Source organism: Lissotriton helveticus, chromosome 8 (assembly GCF_964261635.1).
Source record: "Lissotriton helveticus chromosome 8, aLisHel1.1, whole genome shotgun sequence".
NCBI classification, from domain to species: Eukaryota; Metazoa; Chordata; class Amphibia; order Caudata; family Salamandridae; genus Lissotriton; species Lissotriton helveticus.
In genome coordinates, this window is record NC_136069.1 from 301,628,258 (window position 1) to 301,645,110 (window position 16,853).

General features: G+C 43.6%; 1 protein-coding gene across 4 annotated transcripts in view; it reads left to right on the forward strand.

Moving 5' to 3' along the window:
• The window catches only part of PARP4 (poly(ADP-ribose) polymerase family member 4), a 2,216,130-nt gene that overhangs the window by 505,900 nt on the left and 1,693,377 nt on the right, over positions 1-16,853 (forward strand). The gene's annotated exons all lie outside the window — the stretch shown is intronic.

Sequence of the window (16,853 nt, forward strand, 5' to 3'; positions counted from 1 at the left end):
GAAGAAACAGCCTAAATCACAACTCCTCAAAACAAAACACTCCACATCGGACTCGGAATCAACTCGACTTTCTGCACGGAGACAATCTAAAGCAGACGCTACCATATCTACAGAACCAAAATCTTCTCATCCAAAAAAGCGACCAGACTTTGCATCAAAAAGATGACTTCAGAACCGAAACACTCGGCACCTAAAGTTGCTGGAGAGAAATTGGGTTGCACTGAAAAAACAAACAGTACCTTTTATATTTATATCTTATGGTCTTCCTGGTCTTTTTTATAAACTTCAATTTTCCTCTCCTGGTTAATTGAATATCAGTCTCAATGTTGCCAATAATTGTCATTTCTCTACTTGTGATGGGAACCTCATATTTTATAGATCACTAGGGCTCAATATGCTCCTAAGTGTTGGTGCTGTTTATAAACGATTGATGGTTTTGCAGGTAGTATTTTATTGATATCCTTATCAAGTGTCAGCACAGGCCAGTGTTTATGTAAATTACTATACACTCTACTATTCTCTTCACTATATGTAGTAATGTACCTTATTGTATTGTCTTCTCCAGATTTATCCTTGCTTTTGTCCTTCAGTAGGTCTTCTCTCTTTACTTTCTGGTCCCTTCTCTTAGAGCCATCTATACTACCCAAGACATTGCCCCATTGGACAAACCTTTGTGTAATGTCGTTGGCTGTATTCTCATATTCTATTGTTCAATGCAGTTATGTTTTGCACGTAATAATTCACCATCTGGAGTATTGTCTATTTGTCTCTTCAAATGCCCTGATTCTGCATGTAAAAAAGAGTTAGCTGCTGTAGACTTCCTATGCAATTTTGAATCTAGGTGTCCATTCTTGAAATATAACTCCAAATCTTAAAAAAAGATACACTCTTTACTGAACTCCAAGGTGAGTGTTATGTTGTTTTCATTATCATTCAGGTAAAAAGTATATATATATATATATATATATATATATATATATATATATATATATATATTTATTTTTTTTCACTGAAAAAATCATAGGTTTCAGGCCTGATATAGTTAGGAATTAGCATTTAAAAAACCTTTGAAATTCACTGAAAAAAACATAGGTTTCAGGCCTGATATAGTTAGGAATTAGCATTTAAAAAACCTTGTAAATTCACTGAAAAAACTATAGATTTTAGGGGTTTTATAGTTAGCTGGACATTTCACTCATACAAAACTATTGAAATTCCTCCGATATAGTTAGCTGTGTGGTAAATAAATAAATAATACCTCTATTTTTGAATGGATAAATGAATAACAGATAGCTCAATAAATAAGAGTCAAGATTCGAGGTAGTAGGAGTTTGCAGGTTTAATACAGCATAAAAGACAGGAACAGGACAACCTGCACAGGAATAGGATGACAGGGCCCGGCAGCTGCCGGGGCTGGATATGGGATGAGCGCGCTAACTTTAATAACAGTACACAAGCATATATACTAAAACAGTTGCATTACAGCGAATACAATAGGCGGAGCAGTGGGTGTGGTCAATAGCAGTCGCGAAAGATAAGAGTGAAAGTGGGTGTAACAAGAGGCGTATACATGGACATGTGATGTAGACGTAACAGAATATGTCATAAATGGGGCGGAAACATGGAGGGGGCTACCTAAGGAGCCGGGACCTCTAACCTAATGGTGCGCGCAAACTGACAATGACGTGTTACTAGGAGAAGCTGGGGGCTATGAACTCTGTGCTAGGAGCAGAGACTGAAGTCTGGAGAGTCAGGGCGACATGTACCTAAATCCTATCTAGTATCTAATGTTTAGAGGACATGTTGATATAAACTAAGAGTCAGGAGGGGAGAGGCTAACAGACTCTAAGACTGGAGCATGCATTATTCTACATGTAGTGCGTGATGAAGAATATTAAATGACCATTAATACAGTATTTCTCTTACATGGAGACGTAAAGGCTAGACAATGACGGAAACTATTGATGCGATTCAGTAGCTTAGGAATGCAGAGAAGGAGGGCTGGACTGATAACTAGAATCATAACATACCCTTGGCAGACTCGGAGGCAGAGCCAGGCCGAGCCGGGCACTGCGAGGCAGGAAGTAAGTGAAGGGTCGAGGATACAGGTGGGGGCTGTATCGCTCCTCAGCGAGGGTTCAGGAGACAGGAGCTGAATCTGATGTCCGGGCCCTTTTGAGGCCTAGAAACGGGGACTTTACAATGAAATAACGTGCACACTGAGAAACGTGGCAACGTAGCTTTACATAGGCCTAATATTCGTAGCTTTCACGAGAACTGGAAACTGGCATACTAGAGATGGACACAACTATAATGGCATCTTAAATCGAACAGGGGGAATACATATGCATATTAATCATGCACACATAACATAAGATGGAGGACACGTAGGGACACAGAACATGGCAAAATTTACTTTTCCACATTCCCTCCTTGTCACTACGTTTCCATCAGGAAACATCAATATTCATGATACCATCTACCATTTCATACAGTATCATTTGCTCGTCTCGAATTTTCTTGGAACGGGATTTAGAACGGGACTTGGGACTAGGAATACAAGAGGTAGCACAAATGCCACAAATCGCAGGGCCACATTGTATACAGAGGCAGCAACTGAATATGATCGCTACTGCAATACCTAGGAAAGACAATACTTTCCATCCCCAGGCGGAAATTATATTCCAGAACCAACCGGACCATGTCCAAGTGCCTGGATCTTGGTGTAATATATGGGCAATTTTATGGAGTCTGGTTATGGCTGAATAAACAGACTGCGCGTTATTAGGAATGAAAATGCAGCAACTAGATCCGATGACTCTACATGCCCCGCCCCTATCGGCCAGTATGACGTCAAGGACGAGACGATTCTGGAGCACGACAATTCTCATAAAGGATTGCTCTTCGGTTAAGTTACTTAGAGCAGAAGTAGTCTCAATCACTACTGCTTCAAGGGTTCTGGTTAATCTACGTATCAGTTTACTATTCACAACAGTACCTAAATAAGGGAAGACACCTTTATTGATATCTATGTATTGTTCTAGAGCAGTTTCAGTATAATCGACAATCGGGAGGTCTCTCTTGTGTCTAGTATGTACTAGGTGGGAATTCCTATGATAGTCAGGTGGGGCTAGGAAAACTGGTGGCAGTAGGAAGGCAATGTAACAGGTTCCCTCCCAATCGAGGGGCAAACGAACATATGCGGTCTGACCACAAACAAAATAAGAATGACGTGAAGCTTTGAAAATAGATTTCCTACTGTCACTATACTTGACAATAGTAGTACAATCACTATGGCCTACATGTACGGAACCATTATTTCGGACACATAATTCGCCTTTAACTGGTAATACTGATATAGTAGGTAGGTCTGGAGTAGAATCAGACTGAACATTCAGGACCATAAAATTCGAAGAATAATTACCTAAATTATAAACTTCATTTTCTAGATCTAACCCTGTTCTGTGGGGAAGACCTTGCTTGTCTGGAAAACATGTACTGTTAAGAAAAGACATATCTGTTGAGGATGACGTTAACGTGGACCATGCTCCACACGAACCATTATGTGAAAATGGATAAGGAAAGAGTGGCAGAACTCCCTTCGGTGTCTGGAAAGGGGGGAGTCGACCACACACCGAACAATTAGTGGCATTGCTGGTCTGGTGTGAATAATGTAACATACGGATAAAAGAATTATTTCGCATAGCGAGACGATATGAGAGTTCATGAGGAGGCAGATCACTAAACGTGTGTTCTACTGTAGCATTAGCAGACTTATTTACATGAGAAACTGGAAAATACAAATAAAATGCATAACATGTGCAGGTAATCATAAGGCTGAAAAACAATATGAAACTTAGAAAAACGATACATCGGATTGAGTTTTGACTAACTCTCTCACTATGGGGGTCTATTTTATACATGTCAGAAACCGGTCTAACCGTTTCACCTAGGGGAGGACTTAGACAATCAAACTGGCTGACTTATTTTACTAGACCTTAATTTGAGCTTATACTCCTGTTGCGGAGTTTTCTCTAACGGGGAGGGTTCAATATCATTGTCTTTTGCGGGGCAGTCCTTAAGAATAGTACTTTGGCAGTCTTTAAGATCCTCGGAAATGTTCTTTGAAACAGGCTTTAGTCCAAAAAATCTTTTCACATGTGACAGGTGGACCCAGCCCTTCCTGCCTTCCAGCTTGACGGCAGTACGGGTGGCCAGGAGGACCTGTCGGGGTTCCTTCCAGCGAGGCTCCAGCGGACTTGAACGATCAAAGTTCCTCACGAGAACCATGCATCCGGGAACGATGTCATGCGGTGCCACCTCGGTATTGTCTGGAAATGCGGCGGCAACCTGTGAACGACAAGAGTTGAGGGCAGACATCAAGGAAGCTAGGTAATCTGTCAGCATATTACTTGAAACATCTGTAATACTTCGAGGTCTAGGTGTACCCCACATGTTAGGGGGGTGGCCGAATACGACCTCATACGGGGACAGACCTGATCTGGAATGTGCGACCATGCGCATATAAAATAAAGCGACTGGCAGAGCTACTAGCCAGTCCACACCTTTCTCTTTACAAATCTTGGCAATACGGATTTTCAGGGTCTGATTATGTCTCTCTACTAGACCAGCTGCTTCAGGATGGCGTACACAATGGAACTTCCACTGGTACCCTAACAACAGGGAAATGTGTTTCATAAGCTCGGATGAGAATGGCTGGCCGTTATCAGAATATACGACTCTAGGGAGTCCATAACGGGGGAAGAATTCACGAACCAACTGCTTGGCAGTGGTCGCGGCTGTGTAATCTGGGACTGGATATGCCTCTGTCCACCTGGACAAAGCGCATACAACTACAAGGACATACTTGAAACCTCGACATCGCTCCATCTGAATATAATCCATCTGGAGGACTTCAAAAGGGTGGTCAGGGGGCTGGAATCCACCTTGTTCCACCGGGACACTTTTACCTGGATTAAACTGACAACATATCATACAGGTACGGACTTTCTGCTTGGCTGCAGCTCGTAAATGCTTGTTGAACCAAATGTTCTGGATACTGTCTAACATAGCTTTTTCTCCTAAATGTGCTGGACTATGTGCGGTATTGATAATGACTTGAACCATAGAGTCGGGGAGAAACCATGTGGCTCTACCCTTCGTTACCCATCCCTGATCTGTCTGGACCCCTCCTTGTTCGGACCATTTCTTAATTTCTTCGGGAGTAGCATGTAACTGGATATCTATGACATCTTGAGTAGGGTCCTTAACTGTCATACAGGTAGTCAGATCTGGAGTATGTGTCTGTGTCGGATTAACTGAAATGTCTGGAGTCTGTGCTGTAAGCTTGGCTGTGCGATCTGCTAGATCATTACCTTGGGAAATAATGTCAGTAACTTTAGTGTGTGCCTTGCACTTCATGATAGCAATAGATGTCGGTAAGTGTATGGCATCTAACAGAGCCTGAATAAGGAGACCATGCTGAATCTTGGTTCCATGAGAAGTCATGAAACCTCTCTCCTGCCAGAGCACTCCAAAGTCGTGTACGACTCCAAATGCGTAGCGTGAATCTGTGTAAACATTAACTTTCAGGTTCTTAGCGTGTATGCAGGCTTGAGTCAGAGCAACTAGCTCTGCTGCTTGAGCAGACAGGGTGTCAATACGGTGTGTTTCAATAACTTCGGTGTCAGTAGTCACTGCATACGCGGCTACTAGTTCTCCTGTACTTGTTCTCATACATGAACCATCCACATAAAGTGTCAGGTCGGGATCTGGTAATGGAATATCTGTCAGATCTTGTCTTGGCTTTGTCATAATGTTAACTACTTCCACACAGTCGTGTGTGGCAGGATTCGAATTAACTGACGGTAACAGTGTAGCAGGATTTAGAACGTTGCAGCGTCTGATTTCTATGTGTGGCTGGAACAGTGTCAGTTCATAACCTGTTAAACGTGCAATTGTCAAGTGCTGAGTTTGTGTTCGGTTTAAAAGAACTTCCACGGAGTGTGGAACTTGTACTGTCAAGGAGTGTCCCAATACTATGGAATCACTTTGTCTGATAGCTAGTGCTGTGGCTGCAACTGACTTGAGGCACGCAGGCAGAGCCTGGGCTACAGGATCTAGTGTGCTCGAAAAATAAGCACATGGCTTGTATTGTCCTGCTTGATCTTGTGTGAGAACAGATAATGCTGTACCTTCGCGTTCTGTGACGAAAAGTGTAAAAGGCTTACTGTAGTTCGGTGTAGCTAGAACTGGAGCTTGGCATAAAGCTTTCTTTAACTCATTGAAACTAAGTGTATGTTCAGATGTCCAAGGGAGGACAGTCGATACGGCTGCCTCCTGTGTCGTTAACTGTATCAGTGGCTTAGCTAGAAATGCATACTGAGGAATCCATTGTCTGCAATAAGAAGTAAGGCCGATAAAAGCACGTACCTCCTTCTGTGTCTTGGGCTGAGGAAGACTCGCTATTAACTGGATACGGTCTGGTGTCAACTGCCTACCCCACTTGGACAGTAAGTGGCCCAAGTAGATCACTTGCTGGACACAGAATTGAAGCTTCGAAGGGGACACCTTGTGCCCCATCTCGGCAAGGAAATACAAGACTGTAAGTGATGCTCGCTCGCAAGCACGTTCAGAACGGGCTGTGATCAGTAGATCATCGACATACTGGAGCAGGGCAGTGTCAGTTGGCATGTGAATATTGTCTAGTTGTCTCTTAAGTGCTTGACTATAAATACTAGGGCTTTCTGTGAAACCTTGAGGAGCTCGTGTGAACATATAGCTCCTTCCATTTAAACAAAATCCGAAAAGAAACTGGCTGTCTGGATGAATGGGGACACTGAAAAACGCGTTCTTGAGGTCTATGACTGTGAAAAATGAGGCTTCGGAATCAATGGCTGTCAATAGGGAAGAGATATCTGGGACAACTGGGTACTGGGGAATAATACATTTATTAAGTTCTCGAAGGTCAATCACTAATCGATATACTGGGGGTGCATTTGGATCAGTACGTTTCATGACTGGAATGATCGGAGAATTACATACATTGGAGTCAGTTTCTACAACTACTCCTTGAGCGATGAGCTCGTCAATGATTTTGGATAAGGCTGCTACAGCCTCAGGTGGCAATCTGTACTGTCTGATTCGTGGCAGGACTACACCTGGCTTGAGAGTCACACGATGGGGTGTGATTTGCATATAACCAACATCAGTTGGACCTTGCGCCCATAGATGCTGCGGGACATTAGACAATCTCGGATCAAAATCTCGTAATACATAGTGACCCTTGAAGTCACGTAGAAACAGTCGTATTCCCTCGGGCGAACAGCAAATAACTGCACCTAATTCTTTCAGTGTTTTAATACCTAACAGATTTTCTGGACATGACTTCGTAAGTAATATATCAGTAGTTCGGGACAATGGACCTACTTCTAGAGTAACTGGCTTAGATATCTCGTTTACAATAGGCTTTCCTGAAAATCCAAGGGAAACATTTCTAGAGCCTGAGAGCGGAGCCCCTGGAACTTCGGCGTGACTGATAGTCGTCCTACTTGCCCCTGTATCAATCAGAAACTTTCTGTCTTTCCCTAGTACTTGACTATGAACATAGGGACCCTCTTGATCTACAGGTATCTCGATGAGAGGCAAGCCTACCTCCCTCTCTAGGCTGTTTCATGAATATGGCTGATACTCTGGATACTCAGACTGTGCATACTGGTACATCTGCTGTGTAACATGCTGTGTTGCAGCAATAGGCTGCGGTGCTGTAACTGTCTGTTGTGCATTCTGTGGCTGAGAGGTCTGTGAAACTTGTTCTTGTCTAGGCGGACGTGGTCTTTCTTTAGTCTTACCGGTAGCTATATTGTGTTTCAGAACTGCACACTCGTTTATAAAATGACCTGGCTGTTTACAATAATTGCATGTCCCTTTAACGGGAACTGCAGGATGACTTGCTTGATTCGGACCCCTCTTCTGACTGTCTTGAGGAACAGATTGTGCAACTAGTACTTTCATTTTCGTGTCTTTCATACGTTTTCTTTCATGATCTTGCTCTTCTCTGATTCTATTCTGGTGGTACTGGAGCATCTGTAACATCTGGGACGGAGTATTAGCTTGCCAGGTACTTTCGACTTTCAAAACTCGATTCTTTACTTGGGGACTTGAATTCTCGACTAATTTAGTAACAAAAAGATGAGGGTATGACTCGCTACTTGTCTTGAGGCCACTGTTTATAATAAAACATTTTTCAAATCTAGAATAAAAATCACTAGTGTCTTCGTCTTGTTTCTGTTTACAGGCTGAGATTGCATCCCAGTCTTCCTTTTTAGTGGCTAATAATCTGGGCAAAACTTGTATTAACAGTTCTGGTAATTCTTTACATTTCTCTCCAAGACCGGTACCTGGTACTCGTATCTTATCTTCAGCTTCGAGAACTGCCCAATCGATCTTTTTCTCTCCCACCTCCCATTCTTTTTCCTTGAGTTTCTCGTATACCCCTGCGGGCAACAGGACCTTTAACATTTTAATTATATCTGGATACGTGTATTCTCCCATACGGAGCATGTCTTTTAATTCTCGGTGGAACCCTGCTGGATCTTTGTCGTGACAAGGAATTAATTTCTTCATCTCTAAGAGTTCCATCTTTGTAATCGGGGTGTAAACAAATACTCGTTGCATTTCACCATCTGTTGTCCTGACTGGGTGTACTTCTCGTAACGGATTCTGTCTATCTATATAAAACGGTTTACTTTCTGGAGGTGAGACATGAACAAAATGCGGGTTCAAGAACATACTATATTTGTGGCGCTGTTCTAGAATGACACTAATTAAATCGGTACCTAAACCTTTCCATCTATACTGGAGTAACTCGTTCAGGACATCGTGTAACGGACCTGGATCAGAATGTTGACCCTCATACAGAGTAATGAGGTGCTGGATCATATACATACCCACCAGTCGTTGCTCGGCTGGGGGCAATTTCAGAAACATTTGTGCCACTATTTCGTCAGGAAAAGTGGTAGAATCAGTAATCCATCGGACTGCTGATCGGACTAGTTCTTGTTCATGCATAGTACTTAACTCACTGTAACCGATTCGTGATTTCAAAATGTGATCGGTAGCTTGAAATACTTGTTCTAGAGAACCTTGTTCTGGTGCTGGATGATGAAAAACTGTCTTGTGTTCTAGACATAAATGGCGATCTGGAAATCTAGATTTTCCTACATACACTATTCTAGTGGGATTCTCGTCGTCTACCTCTTCGGTAGAGTCATTTTCTTTCTCGCTTACTTGTGCTGCTTTACATTGTTCGTGTAACTTTATTATTTCTTTACGGATTTTCTTGTACATACTCTCTATACTACTGATAGTCTTGTGCTTACCCTCGGCTATATTATCACTCCACCTTGTCAGGATTCTCATTTCGGCCGGATCTTTAGTCGGGTAGTCTTGTTCTCTTATTAGACAATTAATCAGAAACTTTAATATCATGAGCTGGATCTCAGCTTTCCTTTGAGACATGGCTTCGCCAATACTTTCTGGATCATCCCCTGTACGGATGAAACGATATATTCTGTCTAGATCTCCTTTCATATCTGGTAGGGTGTCTAAATACCCGGTCACCCGTCTTACACGGATGGAATATATTACTGTACTATCATCACCTGCAACCGGATCATAGCGGCATTCAGTAAGAGCTCGTCGGATATCTGCAACGGACTTAAATTTGGGCGTACGTTGTAACGCACATTCATGTAACTCGGCCAACGTTCTACGTTGGTGTGGTGGCGGGGTACCAGGAGGACCTCCTCCTGCGGCCCCTAAACTGGAATCGTCGACTGATACTCGTCGTACCGGTGCGGTGGGAAATTGTAATATAGGCTGGACCGGGGGTACCGTAGCGGGTACTGCAAAGGGTGCCCCGGTGTCTGGGGGAGCAGGAATTGCCTGATTTACAGGGACTGGCGGAACAGGATTTGCATATTCCGGGACTGTGTCGTCCAAATAGGACGAGATGAAAATATCAGCTGCGGTCGGTTTGTGACGTAGCTTAGTCGGAACTAATGGTGGCGGAAAATTACTGGATGCCTCCGGGGTCGCTTTTGGCAAGCCCTCGGCAAGAAGAGGATACATACCCTTAATAAGGGCATGCCTCTGTCTGTCTGACTGTTCGGTTTTGACTCGTTCACCTATCTCGATTAATTCCCTTTCTTGGGCTCGTTCTAAAGATTCTCTACTTAATTCTGACTTTCTGATTTCTTTTTCGGTTCTCTTATGAGATTCTTTGCGCCATAACTCGATGGCATCTTTCTGTGACTGTCTGGCTTTCTTTTTCCATAATGCTTCTTCTACTCGCATGATGCACTCGGCATTCCATGTGCCTGATACAGGCCATCTATACTTTTCCTCTAACTGTTTGGTATACTCTACCCATAAATCTAGATATAATATGGCACTTATGCCATGCTTTTGATACATAAAATGACCTGGACTGTCCCTAGGCGGGACAGGAACTGCTGCTTCTAGCAGACCTTTTCTGGTTTTTAACTGACGTAGTTTAGAAAATAAGGGCATGACTGAACTGTAACCTAGACACAATACGCAATTACAATACACAATGAACACGATAAATACTCCACATTCATACCACGACATTACAATACATGAAAAACATTTAAAATAACAGTTCGAACAGAATACTACCTGGAATACTGAAAACAGAATACATGAATTTTCTCGAGGAACAGAACTGACTAGAACAGAAACTAGATGTACTGCTAAAACAGTACATAACTCACCGGTCTCATAAAGAGACACGTTAGGACCCGCATCCACCAAAGTGGACACTTCGTTTTGGGTCTGTGTACCACCAACCCACGGACCAGAGTCAATTAGATTGACCCTGTCTAGATACTACCCCAGCAATGGTACTCACCGGGCAGCAAGAACGGAAGGCCTCGGACTGGACTGGACTGCTTCGACGCCGGACGGACGAACTTCGGACTTCTGTTACGGGTGGGCCTCCGGATACCTCGGACCTTGGACTCTCGGCTTGGGCTCTGGTCGGGACTCGCCGCGTTCCTCCACCGCCTCGTCTGGATGCTGGACCGCCACCTCCGTCTCCTCCGTGGGCCTGAGGGATACTTGAAGCAGAAATATCTGCCGGTGCGCAGAAGAGTTCCGTCACGGCTGCAGAGGGTCAGGGGGCCGGCGTGGCTTCGCCGGCGCGTGGGGAAAGGGCAAGTCCCTATTCGGGCGCCATTATGTGGTAAATAAATAAATAATACCTCTATTTTTGAATGGATAAATGAATAACAGATAGCTCAATAAATAAGAGTCAAGATTCGAGGTAGTAGGAGTTTGCAGGTTTAATACAGCATAAAGGACAGGAACAGGACAACCTGCACAGGAATAGGATGACAGGGCCCGGCAGCTGCCGGGGCTGGATATGGGATGAGCGCGCTAACTTTAATAACAGTACACAAGCATATATACTAAAACAGTTGCATTACAGCGAATACAATAGGCGGAGCAGTGGGTGTGGTCAATAGCAGTCGCGAAAGATAAGAGTGAAAGTGGGTGTAACAAGAGGCGTATACATGGACATGTGATGTAGACGTAACAGAATATGTCATAAATGGGGCGGAAACATGGAGGGGGCTACCTAAGGAGCCGGGACCTCTAACCTAATGGTGCGCGCAAACTGACAATGACGTGTTACTAGGAGAAGCTGGGGGCTATGAACTCTGTGCTAGGAGCAGAGACTGAAGTCTGGAGAGTCAGGGCGACATGTACCTAAACCCTATCTAGTATCTAATGTTTAGAGGACATGTTGATATAAACTAAGAGTCAGGAGGGGAGAGGCTAACAGACTCTAAGACTGGAGCATGCATTATTCTACATGTAGTGCGTGATGAAGAATATTAAATGACCATTAATACAGTATTTCTCTTACATGGAGACGTAAAGGCTAGACAATGACGGAAACTATTGATGCGATTCAGTAGCTTAGGAATGCAGAGAAGGAGGGCTGGACTGATAACTAGAATCATAACATACTCTTGGCAGACTCGGAGGCAGAGCCAGGCCGAGCCGGGCACTGCGAGGCAGGAAGTAAGTGAAGGGTCGAGGATACAGGTGGGGGCTGTATCGCTCCTCAGCGAGGGTTCAGGAGACAGGAGCTGAATCTGATGTCCGGGCCCTTTTGAGGCCTAGAAACGGGGACTTTACAATGAAATAACGTGCACACTGAGAAACGTGGCAACGTAGCTTTACATAGGCCTAATATTCGTAGCTTTCACGAGAACTGGAAACTGGCATACTAGAGATGGACACAACTATAATTGCATCTTAAATCGAACAGGGGGAATACATATGCATATTAATCATGCACACATAACATAAGATGGAGGACACGTAGGGACACAGAACATGGCAAAATTTACTTTTCCACAGCTGTACTAACTATATCTCGCGCGCCCGCAATCCACTGCTGATGATGTCACATATTACATCATTCATGACATGGTCAGTGACATCACAGATGACATCTCAAATGACATCACTGATGACATCATCCAGTGAATGTGGTTTGCTTTATTTAAATATGTATTATATATATAGCAATTTGCATTGAAGAATGAGTGGATATATAAATATAAATATCTGGATGGAGGATTTAGTAGCAGTGTGATTGACTGTTTACTTGACTAATTTAAAGTGCCTCTCTAAATATATTGGATAGTGACTAAACTGTGTGAACATCTGTATCACTTTGTCAGTTGTTGTAAAAACTACTTCTCCAGTTGGTTACTAGCTATTTGAAAGTCTATATTAGTTATTGATTAGTTAACTGAGTATTTGTATGGGAGAGTGAATGTGTGTGTGGGTCGGTGGGAGGTGTGCGACTGCCCAAAGATGTGTGAATAGTTGATTTAGTAGGTATATGACGTTAAGACTAAATGTTATAACAGTTGTTTGGGTGAGTGAATATCTATATGGGTGTGGTGATGACCAAATATCTCTCTTAATGGTACATGTCCAACAAAGTAGAAAAATAAAAGGCAATGTATGTCAGTTGTTGTTTATAAATAAGTATATTTAGGACTCATTGATTGTATGCGTGACTGTATAGATAACTGTATACTTGTAATAGTGATTTTATAACCAACTAAGTATAATTTACTATCTATATGAATAGATAAAGTGGTGTTTGTACAAGTGTATAGCTAAGTAAATGTAAGTATGATCCATTGTTTGCATAAGTGAATAGGATGACTTTATAAGTAAATAGGATGTGTGCTGGTGTGTAATGTCGATATAGGTGTATAAGTATATTTGATAGTGTTCTATTGATCATTGACTGCATGTATGAGTGAATCTGTAGGTAAGTGATTAGATGTGTGTATAGATCTAGGAATCACTGAGTGGATTTTTAGAAACTTGTATCGGTGTGTCAATGGATTTAAATATGTTACTCTGTATTTTACAGTGAGTGACGAAAGGTTATACTAGTGTATGATGAGGTGTATCGTCACGTGGATGATGTCATCAGTGATGTCATTTGATATGTCATCAGTGATGTCACTGACCATGTCATGAATGATGTAATATGTGACATCATCAGCAGTGGATTGCGGGCACGCGAGATATAGTTAGTACAACTAACTATATCGGAGGAATTTCAATGGTTTTGTATGAGTGAAATGTCCAGCTAACTATAACACCCCTAAAATCTATAGTTTTTTCAGTGAATTTACAAGGTTTTTTAAATGCTAATTCCTAACTATATCAGGCCTGAAACCTATGTTTTTTTCAGTGAATTTCAAAGGTTTTTTAAATGCTAATTCCTAACTATATCAGGCCTGAAACCTATGGTTTTTTCAGTGAATTTGCAAGGTTTTTTAAATGCTAATTCCTAACTATAACTTGGCTGAAACCTATGGTTTTTTCAGTGAATTTCAATGGTTTTGTAAATGATAATCTTTAAATGTATTAATTGTTATGTTTTATACTGATTTACTACATTATTTTAAATTATTTTTAGATATTTTATTTTTTAAATTACATTACATATTTTTAATATAAATTGAAAAAAAAATGTTTTTACACCTCTCTGCAACGCAGCCCCCTGGGCGCGTTTGCAGAGGGGGAACTAATTCCCCTTGCATACTGGGGGTCCCTGGGGGCCAACTAGCCCACCAGGACCCTCCAGTATTCCCCAGGTGGCTGAATTGCAGAGAGGTGTAATGAGGCCACACCCTTTTTTACACCTCTCTGCAGCGCAGCCCCCGCGGGCCTTTGCAGAGAGGGAACTAATTCCCCTTGCATAGTAGGGGTCCATGGGGGCCAACCAGCCCACCTGGAACCTCCAGTATGCGCCATGGGGCTGCATTGCAGAGAGGTGTAATGAGGCTATGCCCCTTTTTACACCTCTCTGCACCACAGCCCCCTGGTGCGTTTGCAGAAGGGAAACTAATTCCCCTTGCATACTGGGGGTCCCTGGGGGCCAACTAGCCCACCTGGAACCTCCAGTATGCGCCAGGGGGCTGCATTGCAGAGAGGTGTAATGAGGCCGCACCCTTTTTTAAACCTCTCTGCAACGCAGCCCCCGGGCGCGTTAGCAGAGGGGGAACTAATTCCCCTTGCATACTGGGGGTCCCTGGGGGCCAACTAGCCCACCAGGACCCTCCAGTATTCCCCAGGGGGCTGCATTACAGAGAGGTGTAATGAGGCTATGCCCCTTTTTACACCTCTCTGCAATGCAGGCCCTTGGCGCGTTTGCAGTGGGGGAACTAATGCCCCTTGCATACTGGGGGTCCCTGGGGCCCAACTAGCCCACCAGAAGTCTCCAGTATGCGCCAGGGGGCTGCGTTGCTGTGCCCCGGGGGACGGCGGTACCCGGGCAGTGTGGGGGGGGATTGGGGCCCCCCACAATTCTTTATCACTATGCCCCCCGCGATTTGGTCCCCCGGGGGGTAATTTGAAAAAAAAAGACTGGTTTTTAAAAAAACATTTTTTGGGCCTTGGGGGTCCTTGTGGGACCACCTGGGCAGGCCTAGGGGGTCAGGGTGTTTCTACCCTGCCCCCTTTTTGTGTTCTACACGTTTGTTTTTCTGATTTCTTGTGCCTCGGTCTACCGAGCACAAGATGGCTGCCAACACTTCCTGGTTTGAAGTGTTGAAAGCCAATGAGCATGCAGCTCGTGCTGATTGGCTGCCACTGTCTGTCAACTCTCCAAAACAGAAATTGTTGGCAGCCATCTTGTGCCTCGGTAGACTGAGGCACAAGAAAGCAGAAAAACAAACGTGTTGAACTCAAAAAGGGGGCAGGGTAGAAGCACCCTGACCACCTAGGCCTGCTCAGGGGGTCCCACAAGGACCCCCAGTGACCAAAAAATGTTGTTTTTTTTAAATCGCGGATTACGCGTTCGGTGGGCGCACGGTGCACGCTTATAGATATATATATTTCTTCTCTTTTGATTTTCTCAGGAACTACTGGAGGGATTTACACCATTTAAGCAAAAGCGTGATCTGCGAATCAGACTCTACCATTTTGCCAAATTTCTTGTAATTCCGTTCAGCCGTTCGGGCTGTAGCCGTGTCTAAAGGTCCTATGGAAAATAACATGGGGAAAACACGTTTTGGCCCCCCCTTTTTTCTCAGCCCCCACTTGACGAATCCCCCCAAAACTTTCAGGGAAGGAGCGGAGCGGGCCATCTTCTTTGAGAAATTCGCGAAGATTCATCAACCGGCGCCAAAGTTATTCCCAATAGAATGTTACGGATTTCTTATGGAAACTAGGTCCTAACTATACCTACCTACTGGCGACCGCCAGTAGGTAATATATATATACCATGAATATAGCGGTATTGCCCATACAGGGCTCAATTGTTCACATAATAATTTTTTCATAAACTATATGCGAAGGACTTTAAATCATGTATTGCGGCATAATAGTTTATTATTTAATTAATTCACTGTGAAATGTTTTTGTTTTTAATGATATAGCAAACCACTTCAAAATAGCCGCTAAAGAAACGACAATGTTTTTGTCCGCTCTTTATGTTGATGAATTCACAGAAAAAGTGTGTGATTATTTTTTTTAATGCCTTAAATGGCGGCAACTCTTGCAAACCAGGTTGACAGGGGAAAAAGGCACTTCCGCCGAAACGCGTCCTGTTTGTGCAATAAACTAATCATTTACAACTTTCCACGCGAGTGCGTCCGCTTCCTTCCCTGGTGTGGGAGGGGGGCTTCTGGAGCAGATATATATATATATATCCATACTAATAATCTAAAGAGAGAGACCAAACCTTTGAGGCGGGTAAACTCCAGAACCACAGCGCTAACCGGAACACCGCATACAGCATTGGAAAGCCGAGGCAAAGCAGATGGACATAGGCTATACACCAGCGCAAAATGTAGTTTGGAAGGGACAAAGAACGTTGTGGGACAAAGTAGTCCGGTGAATGTAGCACCAGCTCTGAGGTGGGAGTGTGCGTTCAGGATTGTTGAGGTGGGCGTGTGCGTTCAGCGTTGTAAAGCGTGAGAATAGCGTCCAACACGTAGAAAATGTGTGGCGTCTTAGTACGCAGTCAGATAACGTCGACGCGGCGTGTGTTGTTGAAGTCTGTGGAAGTACGAAGATGTGCACAGCAGGACGGCTGTGCCGCAATAGCAAACTGTGAGGCCAGAAAGCAGGCCCACACGGTGAACGTTGGCGCCGTCATCAGCGGATGCAGAGGCACATATCGCTGGGGCGCTTTCTGACAGTGGCTGGACACATTTGGAGCACGCACACACGGTAAACAGTGTGAGAAGTTGGCCTGGTATATGATGTTCACTATTCTAGTG